Source organism: Notolepis coatsorum (assembly GCF_963971535.1).
Source record: "Notolepis coatsorum genome assembly, chromosome: 1".
Taxonomy (NCBI): domain Eukaryota; kingdom Metazoa; phylum Chordata; class Actinopteri; order Aulopiformes; family Paralepididae; genus Notolepis; species Notolepis coatsorum.
In genome coordinates, this window is record NC_140165.1 from 290,206,946 (window position 1) to 290,233,834 (window position 26,889).

Below are 26,889 nucleotides of genomic sequence, written 5' to 3' on the forward strand. Positions count from 1 at the left end.
GTACCGGATCTCCTCTCTGGTAAACACGACTCTGGCAGGAGCACTCATTCAAGGGTACTACGACTATGCTTGCACCTCATGGTACCAAAGCACCTCAAAGGCGCTGAAAACAAGATTACAAACATCACAAAACAAACTGGTCAGCCTACTACTTGACCTTACTCCTAGAACCCACCTCACCCCTGCCAACTTTGACTACCTAGGATGGCTTAGAGTAGACGACAGAGTACAGCAACTTGCAATGGGCCTGGTCTACAAGATACACTATACGACTAAGGTACCCATGTACATGTCAAAATACTTCCCAAAGGTCAGTGAATACCACGACCACAACACCAGAGGAAGCTCAACAAATCATGTTAAACCCAGATTCGGCTCAAACAAGGGACTAAACACGTTTCGCAATTATGCCACATGTGGAACGCCCTACCCAAAGCTGTAAAGGAATGTGAATCCCTACCCACCCACATTCAAAACCGCTCTAAAAGAGCACCTACGGGAGACTGCAATTCGAAACTGGCCACCGTATATATTCTCTCCCCACCGTATGTATATTTCTCTCCCACCCACCCACCCCCTCCTAATGTACAGTCTCCTCCCCACCGTATGTATATATTCTCTCCCCACTGTATGTTTCTCTCCCACCCACCCACCCCCTCCTAATGTACAGTCTCCTCCCCATCATATGTATATACTCTCTGTCAGGATCTATGGGTAACAGTACTGTATATTTGCATATCATATATGTCACAAATGTAACAGTACTATATACCTGTATGTCATGTATGTCCCTATGCCATAAATGTCATGATGTCATGTATGTTGTGTATGTCATAAATGTCACTATGAATTGAAAATGGGGGACCCTGATGTAAACAAGACAAACGTCTTTCTCTGGTCTGCATCCCCTTAACAATTGTATGTATTGAGCCGTACTGTATTGTACCCATTCTGCAATATGTTAAATAAAGTTTTCATTCATTCATTCATTCACACATGCTGCACACGCTCACACTGAACGGTCACTTTACACAATGAAAAAAAAAAAAAAAAAAAAAAAAAAAGAGAGAACAGGAGTGGTTCTTGTATAGTAAATAGATGGATATAGCAAGTTAGCATAAGGACACATAGTACTGTATAACTGTAGATTGTATAATATAGCATTGTATAGTAGTGTACATAAGACCCAGTGCCTCATCCGTAGCTAACATTGTATTGCACTATCGTAGGACCTTAGCATGTCTTACCATGCTTTTTGTAAACTTTATGTACATTATACCTGTTATGTCTTCTTCTTATTACTTGTATTATTGCACAAATGTCTTATTCTCATTCCTATTCTTATTACTTGTATTATTGCACAATCGCTGCGGGCATAACCCCCCGCATTTCACTGTATGCTTGTATGCCGTGACAAATAAAACTCTTGACTTGACTTGATGACTAACTTAAACGCTACATTTCATACTGTTACTAGTGTTCACACTGTATATATCTTAGCGTATTCATACCACTCTTTTCATACTGTTTATTCTGTTAATGTTCATACTGTATATATCTTAGCACATTCATACCTACCTTTACTGTTTATTGTATTTATATATTATACATAATATGTAAGTTAAATTACACTGCACTTTACTGCTTCTTTTGCACTTCTGGTTTGATGCTAAACTGCATTTCGGTGTCTCAGTACTTGTAATCTAATCTAAATATCAATCATGCCAGAAACTACTCAATTAAGCCAAGAGAATAAGTTTGGTCAACAGTAGAAAATATACAAGGCAAGCAATTGCATTCCACAATTTTTTTTTATTATAGGCCTATAATATGTCCAGGTAGACGGTAAAGGTCCAGTCTTCCACTCCTGTTGTTGGTAGTGCTAGATTCGGGCCTTGCTGTCACGACTGCTGCTCACAAACTTCAGGCTGGACGCGCGCACGCACGTCATTATAGTGGTAATTTATCCTAGAAAACAAAACAGGGAGATAGAGAGTTATGGAGTTGCTCATGCTTCAAGAGGTGTATGATTGCGTATGTGACAATAAAACTCGATTTGATTTGATTTCAATATTTTAGAGGGTTTAGAGTTCACCCACCTGTTTCTGCTGTGGGAAACTTGGTATTTTAGTATACATATTTAGCTTGCTTAATCATAACATCTAACTTTTATAGATCGACGTCTTACCATGGTTGGCTGTGCAGCATTTTAATGCACCAATCGGTCCGAGAAAGGGATCCGGATGTATGGCTTATTGGCTTCCCAAAAGATGCAAAACGTCAAATATTATATAAATTATAACTTTACGTTATTCATACCAAAGTAAATGAACTTTGGTATGAATAACGTAGAGTTATAATTTATAATTTAATATTTCAATGACTAGCCTACACACCCTCGCTGTAACACTGACAATGCCATATCATCATTTCAGATTGTAACATATAAAGATGGAACGGAGTATTAGGAGAGGTGTTTGACAAGCTGAAGCTGAAGGTAGATGGCCTGACAGAGATGATAGTGTCTAATAGTAATGATAGTGTCCCCCACAATTACAGCATCTTTTGAAAAGCTTACGGTGGAAGGGAGAGGGAGTTGGCTGTGACCCTTGTGGCTGGACTGCAGTGGGACTGCAGGCTCTGAGAAATAGTTAAGAAAAGACCATTAACATCACTACATGACAATACAAGTAAAACATGATTATTTATTCATATGAAAAGCAATACTTTTTTGCTAACTGAGAATGTTGTCTCCAAAATAACTGTTAAGCGAAAACCAATAAATAAATACCCTGGGGGACACTCCTCTTCTGCGGCTGGGGAGAGAGTCGCTGCCACACGGGATACGGGAGGAGGCTGTGGGAGTCCGGGTTCTTTGTTTTTCTGCCCGCTGCCGCTGTCGGTCTGCCCTGGCCAGAGCTCCTGCCTCAAGACGAGCACTCAAGGCTAGGGCTAGGAGCACGGGGCTGGGTGCGGGGCTAGGAGCACGGGGCTGGGTGGGGGGCTTGGGCATGGGGGCTGGGTGCTTTATATTCCATATAAAGATGGAACCATGAGTATTAGGGGAGGTGTTTGACATGCTGAAGGTAGATGTCCTGACAGAGATGGAGAGGGAGTGTGTGCTGAGTCGACTCTGGACGAGATGTCAATGTGACGTTACCCGGCCACACAGGAGAGGCAACACATGCGTGTGTTTTTATGTTGGCAAGGGAGCACGACACGATGGAAACAAGTAGTGGCTTACTCGAGGAGTGCCATGGTCTGTGGACAGACGTTTACAATTCCACTAGATTCGGTAGAGAAGGAGAACCTCTCATCCAATGAGGTTTCAATTGGTCCATTGAAAGCCCTGCACCTGACCCCACAAAAACATAAACATAACAGCAGCATAAATGTGGATGATCACAGATTAATTGTTCAGACTTTTATGGTTCTTCATCTGAAGGGTTAATGTTAGTTGAGCAACTTACTATTCATTGTAATGTGAAGTCACTTTAAAAGAAGGAGGTACTTTATAGTATAGTTTAGATACATTAAGAGTTAACATTGTAAATTGTATAGAAGTGTAGGAACCAGTTTCTCAGGAACCTAGCATTTTTATTTTTTTTTACCGTGCATATCTTGTGTCTTATCTATTTTATTTTTTTCTATGCCTATTTTATTATTGTATTTTGCACAATCAATGCGGGCATGACCACCCGCATTTCACTGTATGCCCTGGTATGTATGTGACAAATAAACCTCTTGATTCTTGATTGTAATCAGATGTACTAATACGAATACGGTCGAAACTACGTGTTGCTCACTTTAACAATAAATCTAATAAACAAAGATAAACTAACGAACACCAATAACTGCAAATAATTTGAGGTAAATGTAACGTTAGGCCAACTGACATTGGTTATGTTATGGTAACGTTAGCTAACTGCATTTAGAATCTAACAAGCTATTAACTTACGATAAACATTACGATCCACCATTATCCCTGTACCTAAAAAATCCAAGCCTGCTTGCCTCAACGACTACCGCCCTGTAGCTCTCACCTCCATAGCCATGAAGTGCTTTGAGAAGCTAGTAAAGGGCTACATCTGCTCCTCCCTCCCCATCAATGTCTCTACATTTCGTAGCTCCATTTCTGCAGACCCCTCTCTGATTGGTTGAGCTCCATTTCTGCAGACCCCTCTCTGATTGGTTGAGCGCGCGCATGCGCATGAGCCGCGACAAGCTCCTCCAGGAATCGAAACTCCGTTAAACTCCAGAGAGAGAGGCTGAAAACCCACAGTTCTTGCCCGACGGATGGGAACCGAATCCCGGATCCGAGGTTTCTGATGACTACCCCCAAAACATGGAGGTCGCGAACGCAATTTATACGCATGGAAGTATTGATTACGCCATAACGAATCATTAAAAAAATACTATTGACAGGACCTAAATAACTTATGTACATATACCGATATGCCCTACTCTGTTTACTTGTTTTATTGCACAATGTCGTTCTATTGACAGGACCTAAATAACTTATGTACATATACCGATATGCCCTACTCTGTTTACTTGTTTTATTGCACAATGTCGTTCTATTGGATTCTATTATATGTTATTACTATTGTATTATGCACATCGTTGCGGGCAAGACCACCCGCATTTCATTGTAAACTTGTATGCAAATAAACAACTTGTGACAAATAAAACTCTTGACTTGACTTGACCACCAGCCTCTCTCTCTTAAGGCATTAACTGGGTTAATTAATCTAAATGTTATATTGTAACTGTCTAGTTAGGCATTAACTGTGTTAATCTAAATGTTATATTGTAAATGTCTAGTTATTGATTGATTGATTGAATTGATTGAAAACTTTATTAACAGATTGCAGAATGGGTACAGTACAGTACAGCTCAATACATACAATTGTTAAGGGGATGCAGACCCCAGAGAAAGACTTTCGTCTTGTTTACATCAGGGTCCCCCATTTTCAATTCATCGTAACATATATGACATACAGATAGACAGTACAGTTAGGCATTAACTGTGTTAATCTAAATGTTACATTGTAACTGTCTAAAGCATTAACTGGGTTAATCTAAATGTTACATTGTAACTGTCTAGTTAAGGCATTAACTGGGTTAAGTGGGGAGTGCGTCATGGTACAGTTACAGTAAGTGGGGACTGTAAACAAGTTGAACGCGTCACGTGAAATAACGTTATGTGAATAAACCTATAACGTTACAATGTACAGTACAGCTGGCTGTGTTGTGAATAACGTTATGTGAATAAACCTATAACGTTACAATGTACAGTACAGCTGGCTGTGTTGTGAGTAACGTTATGTGAATAAACCTATAACGTTACAATGTACAGTTTCTGACAGCTGGCTGTGTTGTGAAATGTGCATAACGTTATGAATAAACCACGAAGTCACGCGAAATAACGTTATACACGCGAAATAACGTTATACGCGAATCTGGTAGTACATTTCTTTTGCCTTTTACCGCGTGATGAGCTAAACCAATCAGAGAGGGGCTTTGCTCAACCAATCAGAGAGGGGTATGCAGAAATGGAGTTCAACCAATCAGAGAGGGGTCTGCAGAACTGGAGCTACGAAATGTAGAGACGCAACCTGGACCCCCTGCAATTTGCATACCGCCCCCAACAGGTCCACGGAGGACGCCATAGCCCATGTGCTGCACACAGCAGCATCACACCTGTACAAGAGGAAGGGGAACTATGTGAGAATGCTATTCATCGACTACAGCTCGGCATTCAATACCATAGTCCCCTCCAAACTCATAGCCAAGCTCAGGGACCTGGGCTTGAACTATGACCTCTGCCAGTGGGTCTTGGACTTCCTGACGGGCAGACCCCAGGTGGTGAGAGCAGGCAACTGCACCTCCTCATCCATCACCCTCAACATAGGGGCCCCCCAGGGCTGTGTTCTGAGTCCCCTCCTCTACTCCCTGTACACACACGACTGTGTGGCCCAGCGGAGTAACAACACAATCATCAAATTTGCTGACGACACAGTAGTGATGGGCCTGATCTCTGCAAACGACGAGAGGGCCTACCTGGAAGAGGTCAAGGTCCTGGCGGGATGGTGCCAGGAGAACAGCCTCTCCCTGAACGTCAGCAAAACAAAGGAGATGATTGTGGACTTCAGGAGGTCGGGGGTCAAGGACTACAGCCCCCTCAGCATCGACGGGGCACCGGTTGAGAGAGTGAACAGCTTTAAGTACCTCGGAGCCCACATATCCGAGGACTTGACATGGACCACACACATTGACAGTGTTGTGAAGAAGGCACGACAACGCCACTACTTCCTCAGGTGCCTAAGGAAGTTCCAAGTCAGTCAGAAGATCCTTAAGAACTTCTACTCATGTACAATAGAGAGCATCCTGACTGGCAACATCACCTCCTGGTTTGGGAATAGCACTGCACAAGACCGAAGCAGACTACAAAGAGTGACACGTTCAGCCGAACACACAATTGGAGGGGAGCTCCCCACCCTCCAGAACATTTACAACAAGCGGTGCAGGGGTAAGGCTAAGAGAATCATCAAGGACTCCAGCCACCCGAACAACTGCCTCTTTGAACTGCTGCGGTCAGGCAAGCGATACCGGAGTCTCAAGGCGAGCACAGAAAGACTCAGAAGAAGCTTCTATCCCCAAGCCATCAGGCTGCTCAATGAACAATAAACACTATACAACAACCATCAAATGCACACAACACACACATCCACACGCACACACTCACTTTAAACAAACAACACACTGCAGCACCCACTCTCCACACTTTAGATCACCTAAACACACTTTATATTTATTGATAAAGGATTTGCACTACAACTCGTACACCTTACTGTAAATTGTACCTAAATTGTACCTCATCCCATTTCTGCTTTGCACTATATAGTATTGTATATTAGTACACTGCATAGTATATTGTATATTATATGGTAACTCAGTTACGTCTATTCTGCATCGAACATTGTACATATGTCTATACTGAACACTGTGACCTAATTTTTTACTTATAATTTACATGCTATACTATGTTATTTCATACTTATCTTGTCTAGCACAGTCTCTGGAGCGTAACAGTAAGAAGCATTTTGTATAAAAGTATTCTGTACTTCTGTATGACAACTATTAAAGAAACTTGAAACTTGAAACATTAACTAAAGCTTGCTACATAAAATACCACTATTGACTAAATCCATGAGTGGTCTGCTAATGCGTTAAAATGTAAAAAGTAAGTAAAGTAAACTTACCAGCGACAGTGCCTCGGAAACAATGAAAATGAATGGCGTTCCTATTGGAGTACTTGCTGCTGAGAACTATGGACGGCACATGAGACGCTTCACTTCCGCATTCCACGATAACAATGAAAGCCTATGAGAGTGTCGCAACTCTCTTTTAGAAGGCTCTGGGTGTGATATACTATAGGCTGCATCTCTCATTAGAAAGGCTCTCGTGTGTGCCGTGACTAGGGCTGCACGATTTTGGGAAATAATCTAATTGCGATTTTTCGGACAGATATTGCGATTGCGATAAAATTTGCGATTATAATAATAAAAGAAATGTACTTCCGGTTTAGCTTGAGAATGGAGTAGGTCGCTGTGGTAATAGCTCCTCTCCCGTTATTTTTATTTTGCTTTTAAAAGCCTCTTTTTACACCACCAATGCGTTTAAACCTGATGTATATATCAACTGAGACTTTCAACTAACTATATTGACTGAAAGAATCAAGATGCCACCAAAGGATAGGAAACCGGTTGCTAAATCAGTCGCAGACGACCTGAATATGGGTCCGGGTTACGTGCATAGCAGAGCAGGAGATATCGAGACAAAAAAAGATGAGACTACCACCTCCACCGCCACCGACGATACAGAATATCTTGCTAAGCTAATAAAAGGGGTGGAGAAGCCTTATCCGATAAGGTTGACGCTATCAAAGATTCTATCGAATCCAAAATCGAAGAGTTAAGGACAGCGGCGGGTGAACATATCGAACGTACTGTAGCAGTGGAAGCCTGCTTGGAAGAACACAAGCAGAGATTCGAGGTGATCGACGGATCCATAGAGGAATTCAACGAGAATCGAATGGCTAAGATAGAGGAAAACAACGATAAGCTAACGGCGAAGATACTCGAACTCGAGTACCATTCCCGCAGATTGAATATTCGTATAGTGGGTCTGGATGAGTCAGTGAGCTGTGTACAACCCAATACCTTGTTTGCGGCAGTGTTACTTCAAATTCTGGGACCGGGTATCCTCTCTATGTCACCTGAAGTGGATCAGTGCTACAGAATTGGATCCCGAATTAACAACAACAACAAACCTAGGGTGGTTATTGCTAGCCTACGTCAAATTGGAATAAGAGATATGATTATTCGGGAGGCACGGAAGATGAAGGGTACTCTGAAATACAACGGGAAACCAGTATATTTCTACGAGGATTATTGCCGTGAAGTTGTGATTCTACGAGCCTGTTACAAGTCAGCGATGTCTCTACTTTATGGGAAAGGTCTCAAGCCCACACTGTGGTATCCTGCAAAGCTTTCCATCGTCGATAAAGACGGACAGAGCGTCCATCTCTTCTCGCCTAAAGACGCCGAGGACTACATGGAGGACCCACTACGTGGAGGATAGGCTTTCTTTTTTTCTGATCACTGCGTTATGGCTTAAACACCAACCGGCGTCAAATACATTTTGTAACCTTGATTTATAAATAGGTTAATATTTGACGCTGGATATCGTATTATTTTAATGGTTCGCTATATCTGGGCCGGCTAGATCTATGAGTTTTATGCAAGTCATTGTGTGGGGCCTGAGGTTTCCTGTTGTTGACATATTGGAATATTCTGGAACTCTAACAACGTTCTGTGACATATTGGAATATTCTGGAACTTTAATAACGTTCTGTGACATATTGAATGTTCTGGAAGTTTAACAACTGTGACTATACACACCACACACGGCTTAAATCTCCTCCGGAGGAACAACAGTCTTCACAGCGGAACATCGCCCACCCCTGGCTTGGGGGACGAACTGCATATACGTATTTAAAAACCTTCTTTTTATTATTTTGCAATAGCTCCACTACTTTTCCATTTTATTTCATCTAGGTGTTTAAACTTAGAAAAAGTTATTTTAAGATTTAAAGGGGAACTATTTTACTATTTCTTTCACTATTTGGGCACTTTTACACAATTCCTGTGAGTCTATGGAACACCTCTGTAATATATATTTTTTTTTTATTCATTGTTTTGTATTTCTAATCAAGTCCTCAAAAACAGCATTTTTCTACCTCAAGATCTCGAGCTGTTTTGAGCCTGGGACACAGGTGCAGGTGCAGGTGCCACCTAAACCACTGTGCAGCGGCGTCGTCCGCCTGAACATTAACATGCAGCAGTGACTATATGACATCACATATAGGCACATTTTCAAATGACTCAGTTCAGTGAGGGTGAATATTGTGGGAGGAGAATTGGAAGAATGCGCCAATATGAGAATTTTGAGACATAGATCATATTAATATAAGTTCACATAGCTAGGAAACAATGCTAAACACTCAAAAAGGCCATTTATAAGATAGTTCCCCTTTAAGTAAATGTTCTCAACTTTTTGAGGTTTCTCTAATTTAGTCCAATACCTCTCTTTTATTCTTCAGTGTGTTTTAATTTACACAAGTTCGTATAAGGTTTAAGTGAATATACTATGATATTTGAGGCATATTTAAATTTTTATTTTATTTTCATATCTCCTTTTTATTTAACAGGAGAGTGGCCAAGCCACTGTTGACATTCTACTAATGGTAGAATTGATCGTTTTAGATCCTATGGCAATTTGCATAGGAAAGTTAAGGATGAATTGCTCGTTTTGGGCAGACTGGTCGTGTACTTTAAAGGGAGGGAGGGAAATGGGAATAGGGGATTATATGTATGTGTCTTCTATATGTTTGTTATCATGCTCAAGCACGGCTCTCAACAGGACCTCAATAGTTGGATATATATCTATTATGAATCGCTACTCCAGACGAATTACACACAGAAATACTGCAACATGTTTAGATTATGGCTAGTTTGAATATATTGATTTGGAATACTGGGGGTCTAAACATGCAACATAAACGCAAAAGCGTGCTTAAATTGATGAAAAGCAAACAGGTTGATGTGGCTCTTTTAAGCGAAACGCACCTTTTATTGGCTGACAATGTAAAGCTGGCGGATAAAATATATCAAAACATAAGCTACTCATCTTTTGGAACTAGATCTCGTGGTGTAGCTATAGTTGTGAAACGAAAGTTGAATATTAAATTGTTGGACGTATGGTCTGATGCAGACGGCTGAGTAACCATTGCTAAAATAGACTACAGTAACAGGAAAATCGCTTTGGTAGCGGCTTATGCCCCTAATCTTTACGACACTAACTTCTACGCTACACTCACTAGAACAATGTTGGATCTACCTGAGTATTCATTTATAACTGGTGCGGATTTTAATGCCATCTGGGATCCCTTGATTGATAAATCTAATCTCACCACTTCCAATGATCAGAAACAGGCCTCTAATGCATTACAGGCTTGGGCCAAGGATACAGGTGTAAATTATCTGTGGCGATTACTCAACCCAACGGCCCAAGAGTACTCTTTTTTTCTCAGCAAGACACAAGACATTTTCTAGAATAGATTATGTTTTTGCTTCCCCTAGACTATTTGATAGCTTTGACGTGGAATTGGTACCCAGTGCATCAGATCACAGCTATTTACTCCTAAAGGGCTCATTTAGTAAAATGACATCCCAAGCCCCAAGATGGCGTTTTAACTCGACACTGTTGAAAAACACTGAATTCAATTTACAATTCAACATTAAACTAAATGATTTCCTGCAGATTAATGCGGGTTCGGTACAAGACCCCAGAATGTTATGGAGATCGGTAAAGGGTTTTATTAAGGAAAACACTACTGTCTTTGCCTCCAACCTCCGCAAGAAACGTCAATCCAAATTGGTAGAACTGGAAACGCTACACTCGTCATTGTTCTCCTCTTTACAACGCAACTACTCATGTCAATTGAAGTCTCAAATTAGAGTGTTAAAAAAGAGATTAACTCCATTTTAAGACAACAATCTGAATTTCAAATACGCAGTACAAGACAACATTATTACTTTCATGGCTCTAAACCGAGTCACCTACTAGCTATGAAGATACGATCCAATGCACAATTTGCTGATATAACCGCTATTAAGGACCAACAGGGACTTGTTACAGACCCCAAGAAAATCAACGAGACTTTTAGTGCGTTTTACTCTAACCTATACAAGTCAGAAGTGGTATTCGATCATAATAAACTGGATACATTTCTTGATCAAATTAACCTACCTAAACTTTCAGAGGAAGACGCTAAACAGTTAGATGCACCTATTACACTAGAGGAACTTAGGGAGGCTATATCTGAATTGCAAAGTGGTAAGGCCCCTGGATGGGATGGTATCCCACCAGAACTGTACCTCTCATGTTGGGATGTAATTGGACCCCTATTACTTACTATTACATGATTTTATACTCAATCAAAGTGGGGAACTTCTCCAGGGATGTTAATATGGCACTTATATCTGTCCTCCTTAAAAAATACAAAGACCCCACCGAATGTGGTAGTTATAGACCCTTAAGCCTCCTCGGAACCGATATCAAGCTGTACGCTAAGGTACTAGCCATCAGACTTCAAAAGCATATGACATCTTTAGTTCATCCTGATCAGACAGGCTTCATAAGAGGCCGCCTGATCACGGATAATATTAGACGGTTACTGCATGTGATAGACGCCAGCAAGGAAGCTGTACCTCCTGTAGCTGTATTATCCTTGGATGCGATGAAGGCCTTTGATAGGTTGGAATGGTCTTATTTATGGGCAGTACTTGGAAGGATGGGGTTAGAAGATGGATTCATTAATATGATCAAAGTACTATACACAGATCCGTCGGCCATGATTATAACAGGGAAATTCACCTCCCCAAACTTCCCTGTGTCGCGTTCATCCAGACAGGGTTGTCCTCTTAGTCCCGGACTGTTTGCTCTATCTCTAGAACCTTTGGCACAGTATATAAGACAATCCCAATCCATAGAGCCGATTTCAATTAAGGGCACACAGCATCATATCAGTTTATATGCGGACGATGTAATAATGTTCATGCAAAACCCTACCACCTCACTACCTCATCTTCTCAAGGTAATAGATGATTTTGGCAATCTATCAGGATTTAAGATAAACTGGCCAAAATCGGCCTTCCTTCCACTTAATGTGACTGCGAAGGCTACCTCACTCCCAGTAAATATACCAATGGTAGAACACTTTAGATGTCTTGGAGTTGAAATATTCCCCACTATGTGCCAAACGGTGAAGTATAATTATACCGGATTCCTAGATAGGATCACAAACAACTTCGGCAGGTGGTCAAAACTAAAAAACTCAGTACAGGCCCGAGCATCAATAGTTAAGATGGATGTTTTACCTAGAATCAACTTTTTCAGCTCAATGTTGCCATTACCCCCCCCCCCCCCTGTTGGTTACTGGCAAAAATTACAATCTGCTGCATATAAATGTATTTGGAACAACAGACCTCCACGAATAAAAAGATCCACTGCACAGAGAAATAAAGCCGACGGGGGTTTAGCATTCCCAGACTTCAGCTACTATTTTAAAGCGTTCTCTTTAAGACCACTGATCACCTGGTTTGATTCTCAAGCATCTGTATCCTGGAGACCATTAGAGGAGAACATAGTGGCACCACATAGACTGCAGGATATAGTATACACCAACATATCAATTAAGCAATGCAACTTGAAATTTGGCCCTCTTAGTTATTACACATGTGATCCGGATATGGCGTGACACACAGAAAAAATTTACTAACCAACATAAATGGCATAGTCATTCTCCCCTATTTAATAACAATTCACTCCTTATTGCACAACAACCTATCAGATTTACCAAATGGGAAAAGAAGGGCATACATACATTGGGGGATGTCTTCAACGACCGGGGTTTTTGCAGCTATAAAGATATACTGTATCTAACAAATTTAACCTCACCAAATCCACTTTTTATTTCTATCTACAATTGACTCCTAGGCGACTCTGATATCGCCGGCGCGATAGAATGACGTCGTTGTTTGAAAATGTCAATTTCCGGGTTTTTTTCGACGTAGCATTATGACGTGGCCTTGAAACTACACGCTACTTTTTATTTGGTGTTGATAAAACAATAAATAACTGAACCAGGATCATTTCAATTCGATGCTAAATAAACCTTTACGCATGCGTAAAATGTGCCAGATTTAATTTTTCAGGCGTTAAATTTGTATCAATATCTTGGCCATTTGTTGTGCTAGAACCAAACTGAAAAAACTGAGAGGAAGTGCTGAAGGAGGCGGAAGTTGACTGCCAGAAAAGAACAGTAGAAGAAGAATGTAAGTGAGCGATACATTGTTTACAAGATCATTTCTGCAGAACACACGTTTTTCCAGCCAGCAAAACTTTAGCTTTAGTAGTTCGACTTATAACAGTAGTAGTAGCAGTAGTAGTAGCAGTAATAGTAGTAGTAGTAGTAGTAGTAGTAGTAGTAGTAGTAGTAGCAGTAGCAGTAGCAGTAGAAGTAGAAGTAGAAGTAGAAGAATCTTCAGATGTCATCTTTTGTAGATGACAACAACAGGAGGTAAAGGCACTTATTTTGGAGATTTATTGCTTATGTTTAGTCAGTCACACTCTTACTGTACTTGTTGGGTTTGCAAAGAACACTATTTGGATTGTAAATATGTGTATATGTGCTGTGCTGTGCTGTGTGCTGTATAAGATAAGAGATTCCTTGTTGAATGTTGAAAATAATGTGCTTTTTATTTTCTACAGTGAGGAGCAAGGAGCAGATGACCTGCCTTCAACCAGTTCAGTGCAGGCGAGACATGGAAGGAGGGCTAACCAAGACAGGTGAGAGACTTATTATTATTATTATTATTATTATTATTATTATTATTATTATTATTATTATTATTATTATTATTATTATTATTATTATTATTATTATTATTATTATTATTATTATTATTATTATTATTATTATTATTATTATTATTATTATTATTATTATTATTAGTGCTTTTGTTTAGTTACACACACACACACACACACACACACACACACACACACACACACACACACACACACACACACACACACACACACACACACACACACACTACACACGTACGTACACATGTGTGTAGTGTATATATTTTTTTGGATACACCTCAGGCATCCTGCACTCTATATGACTGCACTCTAGTCATATGTGTACTGTATATATGTATATTGAATATCCCACTTTACTTATTTTTTACTTTTTTACTGTTAAACTTATTTCTTTTTACTTTTTTTTGTAAAAACAACTTACTTTTACTGACTTTTTGTAAAAAAAAAAAAAAGCATGCTGGTGATAATTTCCAGTTGAGAATCAAAATTCTGTCTGTGTTTATTACCTGTGTATGGAGAAAATAATGATTTGTAAATTGAATTCTGTTCTGTTCTCTTTTGTTTATGTAAATATGCTACCTAGGGTGCATTTCCACTGTTTTATATGCTTGATTGAATATGTTTGCATTGGTTCATACTAGTAAAAATAACACATTTTCTCAATCCGATTTTGTGTTTTGTGTTGTACATTATGCAGTATACAGTATATACAGTATTATACAATATGAAAACTAACTGTCAGGTCATATATGTGAGGCTGTGCTGAAAGAAAGGATACCAAACATACCATGGTAAAATGGGAATTATACAATTTAAATCAAAATTAGCTAAAACATTGAAAATATCCCACAACTCCGAAGAGTTTTAAGAGCAGCTTTAAGGGCTCATGGAGTGCCATTAAAGTTGCCACTTGAGCACCACAGATATCACAAATTATTTTATGAAAAGGAGACATCGAGAGGCTTCGTCTCTGATTTTTATCGTCACTTACTTACGTCCTCATATGATGTCCTTCCTCTAGACTTAGTCTGGAGGAAGGATATACCAAACTTGGAAGTAGATTTTGATTGGGATGAAGTTTGGGCAAACGTACGGCTGTCATCACGCAACCCGGATCATCAACAGATTAATATTAATTTTATTCATAGGACTTACTTAACTCCTAGACGTTTGCACCTAATGGGGCTCAAACAAGACTCTCGATGCTCCTTATGTTTAAACGGTGATATTGGTACATTTATGCATATGTATTGGGAATGCCCTCCTGTTAAGATATTCTGGGAAGAAGTAACCACGCAATTATCAGAATTTTTTTTTCTGACCATACCTGTACTGCCTTCTGTATTGTTGTTGAATGATGTTTCTCAGTTAGCAGCCTCTATACAGGTAAAGAGACAAATTTGTCCGGTCTTACGGCTGCTAAAAAGCTGATAGCATCACGCTGGATTAAACCGGATAAAATGTGCCGGAAGGTATGGGTTATTACCTATCTCGATGTGATTTATCTAGAGATATCTACCGCACGAATTGTAGGTGTTAATGAAGCTAGCATAGCAACCTGGTTAGATGTGGTGGAGAGGATAAAGGATAGCATATGAATTTGTAATTCCTGGAGTTAAACGGAATAATGGATGGATTGTCCAAGAGGGGGTCCTGGGGGGGGGGGGGGGGGAGCGAGCAAGAGCATATGTATTGTATTGTATTTATTATGGGTATATCTTTTAATCTACATTTATTTTGATTTAAGTACTGGACTGTCATTATTGTTATTATTATGTCGATCATAGTCCTGTGATTTATTGTGGATTTCTACTGTTAATGTATTGTGTGTCTGGTTTTATGTTAAAAAAGGGTAAATAAAAAACATTTGTTCAAAAAATTATAATAATAAAAAAATGTAAGCAGCCCCACAGAGGTTTATTGTAAAATGCGGCTTGCATCTGGCCTACGCAGTGGGTCTGTTCAGGACACTGAGCCTGAAAATGTTTCTTTTTATCTGGGAATCGATACCGGTACCCAACGGTACCTTTTTTTCTGTACTTTACTCTCCCTCTCTGAAGTCTAAACTTCACAACACACAATCTAAAACCCTTTACCTCCCTCTCCCAAACGTCCTGGTTAAATAAAAAAAATTATAATAAAAAAATATATATTAGTTTGCGATTTTTTTTTTGTGATTTGCTAATTGCATCATTCCAAATCGCGATTTCGATTTAAAAAATCGATTAATCGTTCAGCCCTAGCCGTGACACGTGGATAATCCGACGAGGAGTCGATCACCGCACGGTTACAGATGCAATAGGTGAGTAAATATGTTTCCCAGTGGCTGTCCTTATAATTCTGGTGCTGTCGGAGTCCCCGGAAGGCTATATAGAGCCAGTGTCACCACTGACTGCAGATAATGGATTTCTCTGGGACAAATGCGCTTCCACATGGGAGATGGGAGAATCTTCCCCACAAAGAGAAGGTATACAGGGGAGACCTGGCAGCACCTCACCTGTTTTAACCCCGCCCCCCCTGTTTATCTCAACAATCCGACAGTTACTCCCCGGTGGTGGAAAGTTCTAAGTATTTCTACTCAAGTAATGTACTGCGCCTGTGATTTCAGAATTCATGTTGTTCCTCTGGACTAAGGCAACGTGTCCACAGAAAGCGTTTTTTTTCAAGGCGGAGCGCCTTGAATATCAAAAATATGAATGCCCAGAGCGCTTCCAAAGCGCAGGGAGCGCTTATTGTTGCGTCATCTGCGTTATAGGTCGTATATACCTTTGTATATTACTGGGTTGTCAGACACCACAAGAATCAGCCTCTACTCTGCCATGTTTGTTGATATTTTTAGTCCTGCCACTTCTTCGACTTTGATTGGTCGGTAGAAAAAAGTGACATTGATGAGCGGCGCTCCTCTCCAAATGTTGAAACATTTTCTACTCAAGGCGCCCAGAGCGCTCCGCCAAAAAACACTACACACAATAAATAAATACAAAATAATAGACACAATAGATCTCATTTGGATATTTAAAAAATTAAAAAGGCAATAAACATATTCAAGTCAAGTCAAGTCAAGAGTTTTATTTGTCACGGCATACAAGTATACAATGAAATGCGGGTGGTCTTGCCCGCAACGATGTGCAATACAGTAGTACAACATATAATGGAATCCAATAAACAACATTGTGCAATAAACAGGTAACATAGTGGGACATCACGGTATTTGTACATAGTTATTTACAGAGCATGAAGGACATGCTAGGTCCCTTGGTAGTGCAATACACTGTTACTATACTATTTTTAAAGTGACCTTTCCTTTGTGGCCATAAGTGTGGGCGTGTGCAGCATGAGTGAGTGCTTTCTCATGTTAAAGTGGCTGCTAGTGTGCGAGCGTGCACAGCGTGCGTGTCGTGTGTGTGCTAATGTGTGCTTGTGTGTGGAGAGTTCAGTGTTCATTGTTCAAGGCTCTGATGGCCTGGGGGAAGAAGCTGAGCCGAAGCCTCTCTGTCCTAGTAGCTGGTGTTCGCAGGCGTCTGCCTGACCTCAGCAGCTGGAACAGGCTGTTATTGGGGTGGTGAGGGTCTTTCATTATTCTGCAGGCTCTGGATTTGCACCTCTTGTTGTATAGAACCTGCAGGGGAGGTAGTGCAATACCCGTGGTACGCTCGGCAGGGCCTTCTTGTCCTGTGCCGTGCTGTTTCCATACCAGGCAGTGATGTTTCCAGTCAAGATGCTCTCTACAGCTCCGGAGTAGAAGGACTGGAGTATCTTCCCCGATACTCTGAACTTCCTTAACTGTCTCAGGTGGTAGAGGCGCTGCTTCGCCTTTTTTACGACTGTGTCTATGTGTGTTGACCATGTCAGATCCTGAGTGGACCCCCAGGTACTTGAAGCTGCTCACCCTGTCCACGGTGGCCCCGTTTATCCTCAGTGGTGTGTGTGTCTCCTGCTGTCCTCTCCTATAATCCACGATCATGTGGGTCCACAAAATCAGTCTCCCATTAATTTGTCAAGGGAGCAGCTCCAGATTTGATTCTTACTTCTCTGGTTTATGGCTTTGGGAGAGAGTATCTCATGTTCACAGATATTATTGATTGAACTGTCTTAGGCCATGGAAATAACATATTACAGTATATTTTATTTGAGTGGTGTTCCCCTTTAGGTACAATTTTGAGGTAACCTACAGTACTTGTACTTTATTTGTGTTTCATTTTAGGGAGCTTTGCACTTTTAATCCACTACATTTGGAGGAAATATTGTACATTCTATTTCACTACATTAATCTAGAACCATCAGTTATTGTTACTTTGAAGAAAAAGGATTTCACATGGAAATCCTGGCAAAAATCTATGCAAATAATGTACTTTTACATTTGAAGCCTGACAACTTCAAGAGGACATAATCAAAGACAGCATAACTGAGCCATATACAACTTTAACATAATCCTTACAGGTCAATGGATCGAGGTTCTGAGCAAACCGGGGAACTTTAGGCAGGCAGCAAACAGTAGTGTAGTAATACACTGGCTTTTTTTAAGAGACAAAATAGTGCCCATAGCAGGAGGCTAAGCTGGAGGACCGTGGTTTAGTGTTGGAAATGGGTAACAATTTTGCCTGCATATTGTGGTGTGGATTCAAACTTTTTGCTTTTTGGTTCGCTCGGAACCCAGCCAGATCTCAAACCACGGGGCTCTGTAAGTAATCAAATAGCTTTGCATTGACTACACTACAGGCTACAGTATTTCGTACAATTGTTATTTCATACAGGTATTTCATGTCGTGTTTACCGTGTATATGAGAAGAGTCCATATGAGCGACCCACTGTCGTGGTATTCACAACGTTGTAAGTGGACATTTTACGAAAGCTCAGAGTTCACAAGTTGTGAATTTCTCAGTGAATCAATAAAATATCTGAGGACATTTTTGATATTCCAAACGTTCTCATCTTTTTCCTCATTTAATCAGCTAAATCATTAGCCTCAGTGGCTTCAAGACGCATTTCCCGGTTGCCTATAGCAACGGTGTCCTCATGACTTTAACCACTTGAACACAAAGCATATCGTGTACTCGACTTCCCATGTCGAGACCACAAACTACCATTTGAAGGCAGCATCATGACTCAGTGATCAGCATGAATTTTCAAGATGGAAAGCAAGTCGGTACAGTGCAAAAGCGTAGCTGCAATGATAACCTATTGCCAATAGATGTCACCAAAATAAACAAAAATGAGGATCTTACGATTACCACTTTAAAAAAAGAAAAAGAAAGAAAGAAAAGGAGGTGGACATTTTAAAGCCACATTTAGATAATTTGGACGAAATTATATGATACATGATATTGAACCTTTCCAATTATAGTGTCCACCCCCCCCCCCCTTCCATTCCTGTCTCTGTTCTAGGAACCTACAGATTTGTTATGACACTGGACTAATGGTATTTCTCTGGTGACAGTCATCGCTGGAGGATATGATTACACTGTGGTGATTATGATTATTATTTCCAATCACGGTTCAATGGAGTCAGGAGTATGTTACTTCAGCGCCACGGACAGCACCAGAGTGGCTCTCAGCATAGGATCACTCTCACCGGGGCAGATGTAAGATACAAGCGTTCCCATGGCACTTATGGCAGGCACGCCGAAAGCTATAGTGATATTACAGGAGCGGACTGGTCTTACAGTATGTCCTCACTGGCTGGATATACAGGCTGCTTTGGTAGACGTATGTATGAATTTGATCAGGTCACATGCTCCACTGGAAAGAGGCGCGGTACATCTTACAGCTCTGTCAGCCACTAGGAACCTTAAATGACTGGTTATTATTTAATTGTTTTAATTAACCCAGTTCCTATTTAAACATTGTCTGGCATGTTGTTGACTTGTACAGGCCATCATTTCAGAAACATTGAGAACTAGGCTCTCACCAGGCTCATGGTTTTAGCCTTCAAAAGCCATGATATTTGTATGTCCTTTTTCAAAACAGGAACCTCACAGTATGTGTCTTCATTATGTAAACCGCTACTCGTTTCATAAGTTATAATGAGTTTGAGTTTCATAGGCTAGTTGCACATGTAACTGGGCAACTTGGATAGCACAAAGTAGATGAAACTCATTATAATGTTTGCTAAGATGTACGGTTTGCAAATCATTTCCTCGGTAGAACATAGGAAGACACATTATTTACAGATTATACTGTGAAATTCCTGCAGTCTTTTGGAAAAGGACATTGTTTAGTGTATGTTCCCAATCAATGTCTAAATTGGGCCTGGGTTAAACTATCCAAAATAAGCCAATTAACGGGGTAGGAATACATTATATTAATGATCTAATAGATACAAATAAGATAATAACATTCAATTATTTAAAGAATAAATATGATTTAACTCATTAAAATGTTGATTACAGTATATAAGTCAAATAGATACCATTATTGTAGAGGGACAAACTAGTTCCAAACTTATCAAGAACGTTTTCAATTTAAAGAGTTGACTACATCATATATCATATGAATATATTTGGGAAGATTGTTGAAGGTTAGCAGCAAGATCTGGAGAGGGGCCCAGTAAATAATTAGTGTGAATGTTGGACAATGACCATAGACAAATGAAAATGTAAGACTTGTCCAATATAAATGAATGAACAGAATTTATTATACTCAAGTCAAAATAAACAGTGCCATGTCAGATACATGTATTAAATGTGAAATAAAATTGATTCCATTACTCGTGCTTTCTGGAACTGCACACAAATTAACTCTGAACAACTCTTATATATAGATAATATAGATAATATTAACCGCATCGCTCTGTCTCTTGCAAAACAGTAACTATGACACAACAACAGGATACTTTTACTGTCATCACTTGTGAAGAAAGTAATACTAAAAAACTGGAAAGATCAAGACCACCCTTTCTAAATCAATGGAATTCAATGTTACAGCCACAGCCAGGGCCTTTCAGCAGGTCCCCGCTACCTTATATGGGTCTCTCCATGTTCCCGCTTCACCCTCAGCCTGCCTACCTGGGCCGGCCTACACACATGAGAACCATCACATCATCACAGAGCCAGGATAAGAGGCCTGCACCCCTGCCTCTCCTGGTCCGAGTGTTGTTTTCACCTGCCTTGGTAGTAGGACCTTCTCTGGACCTCTAGTTAGCTGTTACAAAATTCTGTGTTACTCCTTGTGTATTCCGTATGCTCAGTACTCTGCGTCAAACTTACCCTTGTTCTCCTGTGTGTAGCATCACACACCTCCAGCCTGCACCCCCACCTTTGGACCTCACCAGCCTGCACTATCCCGGGACCGCATGGATACACATCACCCGCCTCAGTTCTCTCACTCCAACAATTTACTACCTGCCTTCCTTGTCATTCTCTGGGTTTCACATTAAATACCCAAATACCCATTCTCCTGTGCCTTGTGTTCTGCTCTTGGGTTCTCCCGACACCCCCCCCCCCCCATAACATTCACATATATGTTTTAAAAGTGGAAGAAGATCTCGCCATAGAGCCAAATAAGCAATTTAGTCACGTATGGAGTACAAGCTAATTACAAGCTTTAATAAAAATAATAAAAAAAATTTTTAATTTCTTTCCAGAATCATAATAATAATAATAATGTCCTAATGACTTTCTCTTGTAGTATTCTCTTTCCATTCAACCCATGCTCCCCTGCGTCACATTGTCATGCAGGTCCCACAACCTCTACATGTGTTCTTCATGCTCAGACACCCTTAGATATGTGTTCTTCACACACTGTGTTTGGCCCTCGGTGCTATCCGTAGTCTCTGTGGTTAACTGCATAAGGACATCATCACACAGCAGAAAATACAAGCAGAAAATACAAGCAGAAAAGTGTCCTTGTGCTGCTATCTATAGCGTTTGAAATGTGCACCCTGCTGCACACTCTGTCTCTGACTCTTTGGAGGTACTCTGACTCTGACATCATGATTGGGGTGGGGCCAGAGACTGCCGCCTCGAGTGGAGAAGATTGCTACAGCACCCATGCAAGTCTGCAGTAAATGTATCTCACTGGACAACACCACATCTAACAGTTTCTTAGATTGTAAACAACAGAAAACAATCGTGTTTGGAGATGTTTGAAGAAGAGTGGTTTGATACACAATAGTACATTGAGGTTTCGCTCAATGTTTCAGTCATCTGTTTTGGATATTAGAAAGGTTTTCTGTTGTAGGGAAAAGCACACTTGACAAAACAAGAAAACACTTTTGCTTCAAAAAGTTATGCGTGGCTTCAACTCTGTCAAGGCTGATGTCTCTGATTACTCTGAATCATACTTACACCCCTGTTTCTCTCTCTCTCTCTCTCTCTCTCTCTCTCTCTCTCTCTCTCTCTCTCTCTCTCTCTCTCTCTCTCCCTCACTTTAAATAGACGGCTAATCTTTTATCTCCAAGAGGGTGACTTTATATGCTGCAACTTGCGTGCATAATTACTCTATCCCACAGATGTCTGTGATGTCAAGGATGAAAAGTGGCAATTTACCAGCGAAAATATACCACCTCTATATAGTAACATCTGCTGAGCAATAAATATAAACTGGTCATGTTTTCCAAGCATGTTAATGTAACTCAACCTTTTGTACTAGTATACTGTGTAGTGGTTTGACACTGTCACCGCACAGTAACAAGGTTATGGGTTCGATTCCCGCTTGGGGACCAGGCTGCCGGGTTGCCAGGCACTCAGGTGGGGTATGACCTGGGCCTTTCTGTGTGGAATTTGCATGTGTTCCCTGTGCTCGCAAAGGCTTCCCCTCCAGAAAAAAAGAGAAACCCAATGGAAAAACATGCAGAACAGATCGCTAATGTTGTCACGTCTCTGACGCAGATGGACAAGAGCACTTGGATTGGTCTCCGGGTGCGGCCCCATGCAGCAACCCGTATCTGCTCCCGGCTGCCCTTGGAGGGAAGGACGACGGGATGGGTCAAGGGCAGAGCGTACTTTTTATCGGCGATCCCCCCCCCAGAAAATACATGTGTGTCGCCCATTGCATGTGTGTGTCGCTGCATGACTATGTTGCAATGTGTGCAATGGATAAAGACTTCTTCAAAGTCCAGTTTAATTAATGAACCAGACAGATACATGGCTGCCATTTATCTGAATCAAATCACACAATATATAGGATTCAAAACAGAGGTTATATTATGATCAATTATGACAAAAAAAGAAATGTATATCCTGTCACACACAGTGACAAAAATACTCATTCCAGTGTCATTCAAGCACAGAGGCGATAGCACTTATAATAGGTATCACTGATATGCCTGTGACAATCACAAACATACAAATGTCAGCAATTAACACACTACTGTAAACATTACAGTGAACAGGCCTATAGGACAGACAGGACGTTACAATTTCTCTCATTGACTCAGAAGTTGTGGAACAAATCAAATTAAAATCAAATAAAATCAAATGTACTCAAAAGTTACTGTATTGCCCTGTATTTTACTGTCGTACACTTTTACTGTTATGTAGACTGTTCTGTTTTGTGTTTTTATGTTTACGTGTGATGTATTGTGTACATGCACTTTTATTATGTTCTTGTGTGATGCACCGCACATTTTATTGCCGTCTGATGTTTGCGGGTGTTATTGCTGTCATCTTGGCCAGGGCCCCGTTCCTCGTACCTGGATAACTGAGTTAGCCGGATAACTTTAACTGGATAACTGAGTTAGCCGGACTTTCCGGTTCCCCGTACCTGGATTTTCCAAATCACCATGACAACAGATCCAAAAGTTTGAGCCTGGTCGAAAGCAGAGTTTAAGTTCAAGTTAGCCTGAACCATCGCCACGCCCCCGCAAAGAAGTGACAGCCCGTTTCCTGAAATTATTCCCACAGTCTACGATCTGCATTATACCATTCTGAATTACGTTTTTGTGCTCCATTCTTCCAGAGGGGGCTTTTGAAATGTAAAATAGACCCAAAATGCTGATACTAAATTCACTTTGTCCTAAATAATGCACGTTATATATACTGTGGCGCTCGCTCGTGCGATGTACACATTATGTGGTTATTTTAATTGTAACTGGGATTAAGATGTCTGATGAGATGCGCTGTTTGACGGATTTGAGAAATTGAATGAGCCGTTGACGTCACATTAATGAATGAGGATAAAGAGATAAAGCTTCATTCAAAACAAAGAATATTCTAAACACGGGTATCTCGTTCATTAATGTATAAACAATGAATTTATCCCATCTGGCACAGTGGCTCAGCGGTAGTGCTCAATCCTGGCAACCCGGCGACTGGGGTTCGAAACCCCGTCTTTCCAATATACATTTTTGGAATATAATATTAATGATTATACGCAAAGGTAGCATAGTTTTAAGTTAAAATATTATAAATCTACATGCATTGAGGATGTCATTCTTTATATAGCTCTCAACCTGCACCAAATTGAATTATTCCTATATTGCAAAAAGAAGGAGACGACTGGGTCTCGAACCCCGGTCGTCTGCGTGAAAGTCAAAAGAACAACCCGTTAGACCACAGAGAAGATAAGTAAAAGATCGACCATACATCAATCAATGGGTAAGGGAGCCGTATCGTTATTCTGTATAACAGTTTTACTAATTATTTTCGCTAGCAAGATCTCATTTGATTATTCAATCCAGCAGGCAAGTTTAAAGAAATATAATCTGATTGATTGAGGTAATGAGGGACTTGAAATTAGCCTATAGATAACGCATTTAACTTGTCGGCGAGGCGATTGAGCCGTACTGCAATATGTTAATAAAGTTCTAAATCAATTAATCAATCAATGCCGCTAGAGAATCAGATTCTCTGCTATCGATACGTGCTGGCTTTTCAACTGAAGCGGCCGCGCGCATTTAGCCTGGGTCGCAAGTCTGGCTTGAGTTAACGAGACTGAATCCACCTTCGAGGAACAGGAAAATCCCGGCTTCAAAAATCGGGTTAACTGAAGCTGGATAATGACATCTTGATCGACTTAGTTGAACCAGGTACAAGAAACAGGGCCCAGGTCTCCCTTGCAAAAGAGATCTTGTATCTCAATGGGACTTCCTGGTTAAATAAAGGTTAAATAAATAAATAAATAAATAAATACTGTAAACATTACAGTGAACAGGCCTATAGGACAGACAGGACGTTACAATTTCTCTCATTGACTCAGAAATTGTGGAACAAAACAAATTCAAATCAAATAAAATCAAATGTATTTGTAAAGCCCGCAATCACAAGGTAATGCTGTGAGGTTTCTGTCCTTGCTCACCTACTCGCTCTGTTCCTTTAAACCACCTCGCTCTGTTTTCCATTTGTTTCTGTTAATCATTTCATTCCCCCATTCACACGCTTCTTCCCAGAGACGTCGTTGATTGGTTCTCTCCCGTCCACACGCTTTTCAATCACATCCCCCAGCTGTCACTGCTTGTCAATCAATCAATCCCGTATTATTTATACCCCGTTTCCCCACTCTAGTTTTGTTGGATCGTTTTGATATTTTCTGTTTGCATTCGCCGTTCCTGCTGCTGCTGTTGTTCCCTGTGCTTTACCTCCAGGATATCCAAGAAGCCTTCCTCTTGGACACCTTTTTCCCGTGGCGACGCGCTCGCTCCGCTGCTGTTCCAGCGCTCTTTACGCACAACGCCTGGGTGAGTTTAATGACTGTCTTTGATCAGATTCCGTTTTCGTGTGTTTTTATAACACTGAAGATTACCACCTTTTTATCAGACAGTCACTCACCCAGCGGTTGCCTTTTTGATTGTTTCACTGGGATAATATTTTGACCTAACATCTCCCACTGTGTGTTTTTCACACCGAAGATATTATCACTTTGGATTGTATTTGGACTTCGCTCTCAGTGTCTATTTTTGCACCGAAGATATTTTTCACTTGGGATTGTGTTTTGGAACATTGCTCACTGTGTGTGTTTACACGAAGATTAGTTCACTTGGAGAACTTTTGTTTTTGGGTACAAGTCACCTCTCCTGTTCTCCTGCTCGTTCTACCTGCACCCTGTGTTGACTCGCTTCGGTCCCGCATCACCTCGGAGATTCTGCCGAGAGAGGTCTGCAGAGCGGCTCTGACGTCAGCATCTGCTACCCCCTACTACCACCTCGGGAGAAGCTGCAGAGCAGCAGAACAATTCATCCTTGCTTATTCCAGTCTTGTTTAGACTCTTCCTATTCTATGCTGTTTAATTAGTCTCAATAAACAAGCCCCTGTTTTTGGCAACTCTCAATCCTACTCTCTTGTGTCGTTGCGTTTGGGGTCGGTGTCAAACCATAACATTACGATCCAACCAAAATGACGACCCCAGCCGACACAGAGAGGGTCAGAACCGCACTTGCTAACCAAGTCGAGTTGACCAGGGATCACAGTCTCCAACTAGAGAGGGCTGCGGCTGCGGTGCAGGATCTCAGGGAACAGGTCCTGCCTATTCAAGGGTCAATGGCCGCTCTGGCGGGACAACAATCCGGTATTCTCGCTCAGCTTCACTCGCTGAGCGACACCGTTAATGCTTTACTTCCTTCACATCCTTCAGGAGCATTCACCGCAGCCCCAGCAGATCCCGCACCTCGGGAACCCCGTCTCTCCGTCCCACGGCTGTTCGACGGCAATCCCGAGGAGTGTGCCACATTCATCATGCAATGTGAGTTGGTTTTCCGTCATCAACCAAGCCGTTTTACTGCTCGAGGGTCCCAAGTGGCTTATATGACGAACTTGCTTTCAGGCCATGCTGCCCAGTGGGTCACTTCCTCCTGGGCAATGGATGCAGATTTTGTTTTCTCCTATCCAGACTTCGTGGCGGAGCTCCGCAGAGTGTTCCACCATCCAGCCCGAGGTCTGGACCCCGGAGCCCGGTTGGGGACTTTCCGACAGGGGAGCGGCAGGGTGACGGACTATG